This window comes from Cryptomeria japonica, chromosome 1, assembly GCF_030272615.1.
Source record: "Cryptomeria japonica chromosome 1, Sugi_1.0, whole genome shotgun sequence".
NCBI classification, from domain to species: Eukaryota; Viridiplantae; Streptophyta; class Pinopsida; order Cupressales; family Cupressaceae; genus Cryptomeria; species Cryptomeria japonica.
The window spans coordinates 265918117-265930116 of record NC_081405.1 but is presented as its reverse complement, the minus strand read 5'-3'; positions in this window follow the sequence as shown (position 1 = coordinate 265930116).

Genomic DNA, 12000 nt, shown 5'->3' with positions numbered 1-12000 from the left:
AACAACTCATCGACCTTATAAACAAATCAATAGTTCGGTAACACAACAAAAACCTAATTCTCTCATAGAGATTACAAACAAATCGGTTCAAGATAGCCTCGACCGCTCCTTGATCACCGCTTCATCGAACTCAGTAACTCATCACGCGGTTTGCATTACATGCAATATACTTGCTCATTCCCAAGATAAAAATCGATATCTCAATCGCGCCAAAAACAATTTGAAACTCTTCTCATACAACATGCATACGTGTCATAATCATTACCACTCATCATCGGATCATAAACCAATACAACCAATTCACCAAACTTAATCGATTAGGGTTTATCATATCAACATGTAGGGTTTACCGATTCAACTCTCCAATATTTAGCAATATCGGTTCACTCCACAAACTCACCTACCGGTTATAGTTCCCTTCACTAGCTCTTCCTACCGGTTACAAAACAATATTATAACAATATAATTACTGGTTAATTGACATCAATGACAACATATCATTTCATTAATGCAATCTAAATGCAAATGCCAACAATCTCCCCCTTTGGCATTGATGGCAATACAAATATCAATAGCATTGATTGCTATGATTGTGAATAGGAATCCTGGTTTACATTTTACCATGTACTCTCCTTGTCTTCAGCTGGTAACTGGCTATAGATCTTCTTTTAGTCAATCATACAATTCTTCTTCCCCAATAATCGCATAGTTCTTCTCCCCCTTTGACAACAATGCCAAATTGAAAGTAAAACATGTAATGTCAAACTTCACTGTTCAACATCAACAACCTACAACTTGATGCTTCCCCTATGGAATAACTTTACTCTACATCAATCCTGCTGTAAAATTCTGCAAGTAGCTCCGGGACTGATGTACTCTATATCATGCTCAATTCACCTCATGAAGGGGTACAACCCCTAGCTGACTTCTAAGATACTCAAAAGTAGTCTTAGGCAGAGGTTTAGTAAAGAAGACTCAGAAAAGATAACATTCACCCCAAAATCACTTCCTATATCCTCCATCCTTGGTTGTTTTTCTTTGCCCCTATCTTCTCTTTCTGCCTGAATTTATGAAGGGAAATCACTTCCATTGTCCTCCAACTATGATTCCTTTACTTTTTCCCTATCTACTCTTTCTACTTGAATTTTTGTTGAAGAGCTCTTCGCCTCTCTAGAATGTGAGCTTGAATCTTCACCTTCCTGACCCACTTTAACTTTCCCTTTATCTAGTGAAGAAAGGGTTTTGTTTTTACCATCTTTTATCTTATTTTTAGTAATCTCTAGATTTTTATTTATCCATCTCTTGTTTCTTACATTATTCTTGTCAATATTGCCTTCCCAAGCTCCCTTTCAACTATGTCTTCTTTCCTGTATTCTTCTACTTCCTATATTGAAAAAACCATGAGATTCCTTCTTTTGACACAAAGGGATATTGTTTGGAAATGTTGGGGAGAAGGAAGAGGATTGATAAATCCTTGTCACTAGACTTGAAAGAATGCGGTTTGGGGGCCTTCCAAGTTAATTACTCTCCATTTTCCATTTGTCTCTGTGGAGATTCAAAATCTCATTCTTGGATTTGAAAGTCTTCCAATTCTCATGCGTTCGTGCCTTCTTCGGCAAGGGAGGGTTAATCAGCTTCCCAAAATGCCATAATGGGAAGATCAGAGTATTATTAGGAAAGGAAGAGGGACCCCCGCTTCCTAAGGATTTCTCCAAATTTATGCTTTCATGCGCTATCAAATAGATTCTGGAGCCCCAAAACCCCCTGTTATACAAATTCTACTAGTTAAGAACTCTTGGATAAGGGAAAAGATTGAAGCCCTTTTCCTTTTTCTTGATAAAACTTGATCCACCCACTATTCTCCATCCCTCTGCATTCGGCTTTGAAAACCATTTTCACCATCGAGCTATTTTTAATTGCAATTGTTTTTGATATTAAAAGCAGCCAAAACCAGGGGGCTGACCCAAATAAAGGCAAAGTAACAGTAGAAGAAAAATTGTTAGCAGAATTACAACATAGACTCAGCCTCCTAAAACTTTCCTCTATCAAAAACCTTAAACATACTAACCATATTAGCAAATTTTAATAGAGTCTTATTAAACAGTAAGATATGCCATGCAGAGCTAAAGATAATCAAGTCAGAGATGAACCAGTAGAGATTATAACTATGATTATAACTAAAAAGACTAAGGCCACAAAGGCCATCCAAAAAATTAAAAAACCACCATGTAGCACTAATACATTTAGCCTAAAATTCTGACGGAGAAGGTATATTGTGATCAAACTTGATTTTTTTTGAAAAAACGCCCGATTTCGTCGGAATTCCGACGATAATGCAATGACATTAGGGTTTTTTTAGAAAAAGTACCTGTGTTCATCGAAATTCCGATGACCACGTGCATTACTTAAAAAAAGAAGAAAAGACCAAGTCATTTCATAAATCCTGCCTCATTACAAAATCCCGCCTCTCATTCATCCCACCTCTGTAGCGATCATTGGTGTGACAAACACGGCTGTAGTGGGGAACGGGAGAACGAAGTGCCATGGGCACAAAGTGCCAAGGGCTGGCACATAACCAGCGATGACGACCGCAAGGGAGCCCAAAATGGGCTATGTAAACGGCGACGCCCAGGCCTCCGTCAATAGCAATAAGAGCTACAGACGGAGGAAGAAGTCATCTTTAAGAAATAATTATGGATGTGAGCGCTCTTGAGGAATGGTATTTTTGCGGTGAAATTTTCTTGAACTTGTGCTATAGTTGTATCAACAAAATTCCTTGCTAGTTAGGGTATTAGAACAGAATCAAGAAAATTTTTGGTTCATTTTCGTTACATTATGGTCAGAATATAAATCTATATCCTGATACAAGATTGTAATCTCCTCCCCCATCACCCCCATTTCTGCCCGTGTAATACTTATCCAGAGAATCCAGACAGAGAGGTAGACACAACGATTGGCCAAGAGCAGGAGATAATATGTAAGTTGGAAATTATCAAGGCCGCAACTAACAATTTCCATGAAAATAACAAGCTTGGAAAGGGAGGATTTGGTGCTGTATACAAGGTAACATAATCCTTAGTGGCCCTCTTTTCTATAGTTCCGGAAATTGTTATAAATTTATAGTAAGATATAAACATAGGATTAATGAGTTTTTCTTAGTTGTCCTCTTTTCTAATCTTGATTAATTTATCAGAACAAGTTTCAAGCAGTATTTTACTCAATTTATAGTTCTGGAATCAGTTATAAATTCATAGTGAGATATAATCATAAGATTATTGTGTTGTCTTTCTGTCAGGGGACAATGCCAAATGGAATACAAATAGCAGTAAAGAGACTTTCCGTTCAATCAACGAAAGGAAAGGAGCAATTTCTAAACGAGGTTAAGCTGGTGGCGAAAATACAAGATAAAACAATTTTTTTATATTATATATCTCATCAAGATGAGTATTAGTCATTCTTGTTTAGGTATGGAAATATTTTGCGAGAGGAAATATTGTGGATGTGATTGACAAAGCAATAGTAGAAATCATATCCAATGAGTAAGTTTTAAGATGCATTCATGTGGGCCTTTTATGTGCACAAGTAGATGTATTAATTCAGCCGTCAATGATCGATGTACATACAATGCTTTTAAACTCTCCAACCTCTAGAATTATAGGCACAAATTCAACTACTTCACTAATCACTCATTCAATCCATCCATCTATTAATGATGAAACCATAACAGATTTAATTCCTAGATAATCTTGTTTATTCTTTGCACATTAGAATAATAATAAATTTAATATCAAGTAGGTAGTGTTTTTTACAATTTTAATTATGTAATACTTTATCATTATATATCAGTGAGTCATATGAACTCACACTTCATGATTAGTATGTAATATCTCCAGTTAGAATATTAAGTAATATTTCACTAAATTTCTCACCTCAAAAATTTCTCCACCTTAATGATAGTTAATGTTAAGGATTGAATGAAACAAACTCTTGTTCATGGATCACCTTCTTAGCCTCCTATGGAAGTCATTCTTTGTGTGGTCTACCATGATCATAATCAGGGTCTTAATAAATGTATTAGATACTCTCTATTATCAATAAGAGAGTTATCATAATATAGTCGTGGCGAGTGGTTACAAATAAGATTAGTGGGTCCATAGTTCCCACTTGGTTTGTACTTAGAAACATTATCATTTCTTAGTTGTATGGAAACTACAAATTCATGCATCTAGCCAACAATACACACTAGCTATTATATGATTCCACTAATGAGAAAAGCCTAGTCAATCTTATAGTTTGTGGAATTAGTCATGTCCCTCATATAGAATATCTATATATGGAGTATTCTTGACTATAGATTACCTATTATTTTGCTTAATAATGTGATTATTTCACATACATCATAAAAGTGCCCTTCTAATATGTTTGTGCATCAATCTTGAAACCATATTTTTATTAACCAACCAATGATAAGAATTATCTTAAACATGCCTCTATATTTGAATCCCACTAGCTTTGATAATCAACCATAATAACCTTAACAATGCATCGATGACAACAATGCCTAATAAATCATCAATTGTCTTAGGTGAATCTAGCCAAAGCCAACCCATCAAATCCACTAATCTCCCTTGCATCCCAATCATAAAATTTTATGGTTGTTGGAACAAGCTTGGGAGATTTAGTTCTTCCTTTGCAAATCAACATACCCTATTTTGGTTTCCCAAATATTTACTAAATAAATTTGAAGATAAATTGGGAAGAGAATCCGTCATATAGATATTTCTTTTCAACAACCTTAGAGGACATTGTTTTGTCTATCATTTATTATAATAGCTAATACCCAATTTTTTTATAAGATAACAAGTAAAACCTCCTCTTCACAAACTATGTTTTCCTTAATAATCGAAGAATGAAAAAAAGGAACCCACATAAAAATTACTTACTCCCTACCATGAAGGCAAAAGAACATCCAATTTAAAGATAGATGTACCAAAAGGAAAGAAATATCACCTCAAAATCTATCTTGAACTTATACATTGAATCTATACACACGAGAATCCCCTTAATAACTCTCTCACAACTTTCAATGCTAGAAGAATGAGTGTTTTCACAAGACTTTCATACTATGATATTTATATCAAGATTCACTTGCATAGTTTTAGAGTCAAGTTGACCCATTCTAATGAGTAGTTTACATGAACCCCTCATAAGAATGGATCACTTAGTACTCATTTCATCAAAGTGATGCTCATAGTATTATTGAAAAATTGTATTATTGTTCCAAATTTTGTGGATATTTAGGAGACACAAATAAAATATAAATGTAATCATTCCATATTTTTGTAGGAGCTATTGGAATGAGACTAATAGGAAGAGTAGTAAACATGAGTCACAATGAGAACTTTAGAATAAATCTAAACATTATAAGGAAGAGTAGCTTGGAAAAATAGAAGCGTAATTTATTTTCCAATATGCAAGATTATTACTTGGGAAAGAATCTTGAAAGAGGATTGAAAAGATTCCTTGAGCTAACATTGTCTCACTTATCCAAAATTATGAGGAAGTATTCATTAATGAAATGGTCATTAACAAGATGGAGAGAATAATAATTAGGAAGAGATAGATTTCACAAGCTACTAGGTGACTAGATTGGAGAGAAACTAGAGACAAATAATTTAGCCTGGCCATGACACAAAGTCTTAGAATAGATGCCAACCTTGGTGAATGGAATGAGAATCCCAAACAATTAATGAGTGGTGAGACAAGTAGAGGCATCTATAAATTTTGTTTTGAATATATATAAAATAAAGAAAAAATGGGACTAAAACCAAGGGAAATGCACATGGAAAGGATATGATGAAAATCAAAATAAATAGTTTGAAGATAATATTAGTTACCTAAAGGATATTCCACTTGATTATTTGGTATATCATAACTATTTTGACAAATTTTGAAACCATTAGAGGTACCTTTTACTTCTATAGATGAGGCATTCATTCATGTTGAAGTTGTGATAGCTTATTTGCCTCTTTATAGACAACAAATTATCCATACGAATTATCATATATACTTGTAACCTCCATCCCAAACCACCTATTTCACTCTTCTTCCTTTGTGTACCTCTTTTATTCTTCCATTACCTCTTCGCTTACCTAAATTCATTCCAAAACATAGTGTATATAGCATCAAAAAAATTCCATATTTGATTAATATTATCCACAACATATCGAAAAGACAAATACCACACTTACTGTGTCATCAACCAAAAATAATTTACTTACATATTCAAAGAGTTCAATAAAGGAGAAACATCCATGCGGTGCTCTACACAGTCCTTGAAGGTTTAAGAAATTCTTATCCTCTATTGGTCCAAACTTTAAATCACTTTCCATGCATGAAAATAATTGCAACCATACACAATTTCCCACCCAATAGATTCTCTCAAACTAGTTTACTATCTTAACATAGGGTCAAGGAAAAGCGGGCCAAAATAGGAATCCAAGTGTCTTAAAAGCCTTCAAGACCATAGTGGTGAGGATTGAATTTCTTTCTTTAGTGGTATCTTTCTGTAGATTAATTAGTTGGGGATTCTATTAGGACCTTTTCCTAATTAAAAAAACAATATAAAGATTACATCCCTAAATATTGCATTCATAATAGAATAAATTTCTACAATATTGAGACTATATTCATAATAGATTTATAGTGATGAATAAAGAAATATTTAAGATTATCAAAAAATTGATGTTTTCTTTCTCCCAACCGTCATTGGATATTGGGTGATCTTTGAGGCATTATGTCAAATAGTTCATGTGCCTTATCTAAGCTTACATATTTTGCATGCATGTGTACCTGGGCAGTTGCACTACAACATCTATACTCACTAATCACATTTGGTTGGAAGTTTCTAAATCCATTTCAAACACATCTTGTGCATATCCTGCAATCTATACTTCCACATTTTCCAAACATGTCAAACAAAGCATTTTCAACCATAAGCATCTGATATTAATTGCCCTTACCTTCTGCTTTGATGGAAGCCCATACTCTATTCCAAAGCTCCCATTTTGGCACAGGTAGAGAGTACGTTGGCAAATAAAACTGATCGAAATGGAAATCTATTTGTTGCATTGATTGCATTGTGAGGACGCTTATGTATTTCATCAACAGCATAAAGCAGGAAAGGACATGAGAATATCTCCTTGGGGAGGTATTCTATGACAGTTGCGAGGTAGATGAGAGTTTCCTATGCCATTTGCTTTGTTCTATGCAGTCAAATGCGAGAAGACTGTTTGAATTCAAATGCTAACGGTGATTGTCTTTTTAACGGAAACAGACGGGAAGGGACGTCAAGGGAAGGAATGGGCCCACAACACACCTAAGCAGTCAAAGCTTAGTGTGTGTTGTTTAAGGCTGCCCCATTAAGACATCATAATTGATTGGCTCTTCACTCCTAAGACCTTCAAAAGTCTTTAATGGCTTCATTGAGTCCTTTTGTCTTCCAAATTCACCTGCACCAACTTGAATTCTCCTTCAATGCTTGATTGCTTGTTCACTTGGAATTGAATTGATTTTATAACTAAGAGATCACTTGAATTTATATGTCTTGAAAGCATTTTATCTCGATGGCTTTAAATTAAAGTACTTTCTCTTCTATCTGGTATTGGTGGAGCAGATCCTTTTATGATATGTAAGTTGAGAATATTTTATGAAAGGTCCCTAAATGAATACACTTTAAACTGATTTTAATATACCTTGAAGTGTGCAATATGGAAGGTTTGTATTCTTAATCTCCTGCCCATTTCTTAATTTAAAAGATGATATCTTTATTAAATATCTTTATTAACTTGATTTCTCCTTCAATTCTTGATGAATGCTTGATTGCATGCTCACTTGGAATTGAATTGATTTTATAATTAAGAGATCACTTGAATTGTAGGTAAACCCCTTCAAATGATAGGGTAGGCTTCCTTTTATACCTAATATATGTCTTGAAAGCATTTTATTGTGATGACTTTAAATTAAAGTACTTTCTCTTCTATCTGGTATTGGTGGAGCAGAGGTTGCATTGCATCGTCCTAGGATACATATTTCCACAGATACAACACAAGTTAAATGTATCCCAGGTCGATGCAAAGCAACCTCTGCTCCAGAGATCACCAAAAAATAGAGAAAGAACTTTAATTTAATGCCATCAGGATAAAAGTCTTTAATCAAGACAGATAAAATTTGAGTTTGATTGTCATCATTTACTTTGCCAAATTCTTCACATGTAACTCCTAAATCAATTTCCTACTCACAAGAATTTTATTATGTCTCAAATATAGGGAAACAAAAGGCTTCAAATAGAAAACTTGAACATGCAACTAAATCCATTGACTAACCAGAAGAACAAAATTAAGTAACGGTTTGATCATCTGAGAGATGTTGTAGACTTGCAACTCACCAGCTAAGTTTTTGCGGGTAAGAATTTTTTTTGTTTTGGTTATGATTGTGGTGTTTATAGGGAGACATTTACAAATTTATATCTATTTTCACTATTTAATGGTTTATGGGTTTGTAATGGTAATTTAATGTTCTTTCATATTTTTGTATATATTCTTTATAATAGCCTATTATATTGATTTGTTCTATTATGCATAATGGTGTGGGTTAGACGGCTTTGCCGTCGGTGCATGAAAGCATTGAACGAGTTCTACTTTTAAAAATTACATGAAACATTTTTAATTTATTTGATTCAGTGTTATTTGCAAAAAATGATTATCAATGATGTTTCCTTTCTCCAAGAATTGTCTAGGATCTTTCCATCAGATAATATGTAACATTGAATGACTAAATATTTTCATTACAAATGCTTATTTTATTTAATTATTATCTGAGCGTGAATTAAAATTTATATCGATATGGAAGCAGAACATACAAGTTGAAGAGTCATGTGCAAGCAAATTTCCTAAAAGAAAGCAAGCAGGCATTATCTTGAATGACATGGAAACAAGCTCATCAGCTGCCTAGAAGAGAGCAATTGGAGAATGGTAGAGGAAAGTGTTTAAGGGTGATAAATAGATAGATAGTATGCAATACAAACAAACAATGTCTGGAGTGTCTGATGTGATGTCTCTAATTTATGTCCGGAGGGTCTAACTGGTTTTGGAGTTCCTGCGAAACCTATTAGGCCACGCTTGGAGGAAATCAATGTGTTCATGCAAGGAGCACCTTTTTTCTATTATGAGAATGATACTTTTGTACTGATGGATATTTTGAAGTCAATATCCAAAAATTTCTATAGTGTGGAACAAGAGTTGGCGGACTCGAAGTATAATTGTCAGCTTTCAGAAGACCAAGAGGTTATGTACACAATCTCCCAATAGAAGAGCGATTTGAAGAATTACCTCTCCCCCCCATGACTATTCAGGAAGCACTTCCTCAAACAGAGGACTATTGGCCTCCATGGGATCAAAGAAAAATATTAAAGCATAGACTCTAGACGATGTGGTGGTGTCCTTCGTGAAGAACTCTACACTATAATTGAAAATTCATGAGGGAAACTGCAAGATAGTGAAGAGAAATACAATCTTGAAAAGTGGGAAGAATGGATCTTGGTTTGGGTGGGGCCAAGTCAGGTGGCTCCTCTAGAGGTTGACGAGATAGAAATCATATTAGGATTTGAAAAAGATCACACTCGTGGAACTTTGTGTGCGAGTGATCGATTGTGGTGTTTGGGTAATGCATTCCAAATAGATACAGTTGCATGCCATCAAGACATTACCCATTTGGAATGCAATTGTATCTATTTGAAATGCATTACCCAAACACCGCAATCGATCACTCGCACACGAAGTTCCACGAGTGTGATCTTTTTCAAATCCTAATATGATTTCTATCTCGTCAACCTCTAAAGGAGCCACCTGACTTGGCCCCACCCAAACCAAGATCCATTCTTCCCACTTTTCAAGATTGTATTTCTCTTCACTATCTTGCAGTTTCCCTCGTGAATTTTAAATTATAGTGTAGAGTTCTTCACGAAGGACACCACCACATTGTCTAGAGTCTATGCTTTAATTTTTTTCTTTGATCCCATGGAGGCCAATAGTCCTCTGTTTGAGGAAGTGCTTCCTGAATAGTCTTGGGGGGGAGAGGTAATTCTTCAAATCGCTCTTCTATTGGGAGATTGTGTACATAACCTCTTGGTCTTCTGAAAGCTGACAATTATACTTCGAGTCCGCCAACTCTTGTTCCACACTATAGAAATTTTTGGATATTGACTTCCAAATATCCCTTGGTGAAAAAGTATCATTCTCATAATAGAAAAAAGGTGCTCCTTGCATGAACACATTGATTTCCTCCAAGCGTGGCCCAATAGGTTTCGCAGGAACTCCAAAACTAGTTAGCCCCTTCGGACATAAATTAGAGACGTCACATCAGACACTCCAGACATTGTTTGTTTGTAATGCATACTATCTATCTATTTATCACCTTTAAACACTTTCCTCTGCCATTCTCCAATTGCCTTCTAGGCAGCTGATGAGCTTGTTTCCATGTCATTCAAGATAATGCCTGGTTGCTTTCTTTTAGGAAATTTGCTTGCAAGAGACTCTTCAACTTGTATGTTTTGCTTCCGTACAGATATAAATTTTAATTCACGCTGAGATAATAATTAAATTAAATAAGCAATTGTAAAGAAAATTTTTAGTCATTCGATGTTACATATTATCTGACGAAAAGGTCCTAGACAATTATTGGAGAAAGGAAACATCACTGATAATCATTTTTTGTAAATAACATTGAATCAAATAAATTAAAATGTTTAATGCAATTTTAAAAAATAGAACTTGTTCAATGCTTTCATGCATCGACGGCAAAGCCGTTTGACCCACATCATCTCTCGCCGTCAGAATTTCGACGACAACTAATGAAACGCCCGACAAGGATGTTGTGCATCCAATGACACTCCTCTGTTGGAATTTTATACTTTGGAGTCGGAATTCCGACGACAGCTTGAGATGGCGACGGTATTCTTTCGCGGAATGAGCATCCATGGTGGCCGTCGGAAAGGTTGGAGGTGATGTCGGAATTGCGATGACCACAAGGATAGTCGAAACTTCCGACACAAAGTTTTCGACGACCTTTTTTGTCGGTAGTGAGACAAAATGTCGTCGGAATTCCGATGATTGGCTGTCGAAATCTTGACCCAAATGTACTAGTGTAGCAAGCATCATTATTTCTTTTTTCCATGATTGAACTTGGGCAAGAGCATCCTAACCCATTCTTTGGTGAGAAATTTAAAGAGGCCTTTGTAGTTCTCTTCCTCCTTCCATTTTCCTTTATGGGTGTTCTCTTGCAAAAGACAAAGGGTGGTCGCAGAGCTATACACGACCTTCAGCACAAACCTGGTGACCTCTTGGAGCCTTTTTTCAGTGATCTTCGCTCCGCTGACAATTTCCTACATTTTCTCATTCAAGGTGTCCACTTTCTTTTCCATTTCTAGCAGCTTGCCATCTGCTTCCTTCTTGATACTGCTAACTTACTCCACAATAACCATTTTCTCAATCTCGAGGGTAGGGGATGGAGAATTGGCCCAGGAATTGGGGTCAACAGTCGGGTTCATAGAGTTGTTAGGGATTTCAGAGACATGGGTAGAGCTTTCAGGTAGGGGGTAGAGGTGGAATGGGATGGGGCCACCTTTCCAAAGGGGTTGGTATCGTCTCTTGCATTCTCATAATCACCCATGTCATGGGATGAGGAGGGGTCCTTTGGGGATTTCTCCTTTTCAGGTGGTTTGGATGCCAATATCACAGAGTGATGGGGGGTGTTAGCTTCATCAGTGATCTCCACATCAGAGTCAATTTGTTGAATCTTCACCTTCTTGGGCTCAAAGGTTTTAGAGTCCTTCGAGTGGCAGGCACGTTTTTTGCTTTTCTTGTTAAGAGTAGAGACCTGTAGAGGGTAGACATTGGAGGGTCCAGGTTCAAGCATAAGAGTAGGGTTTTTTATAGGATTAGC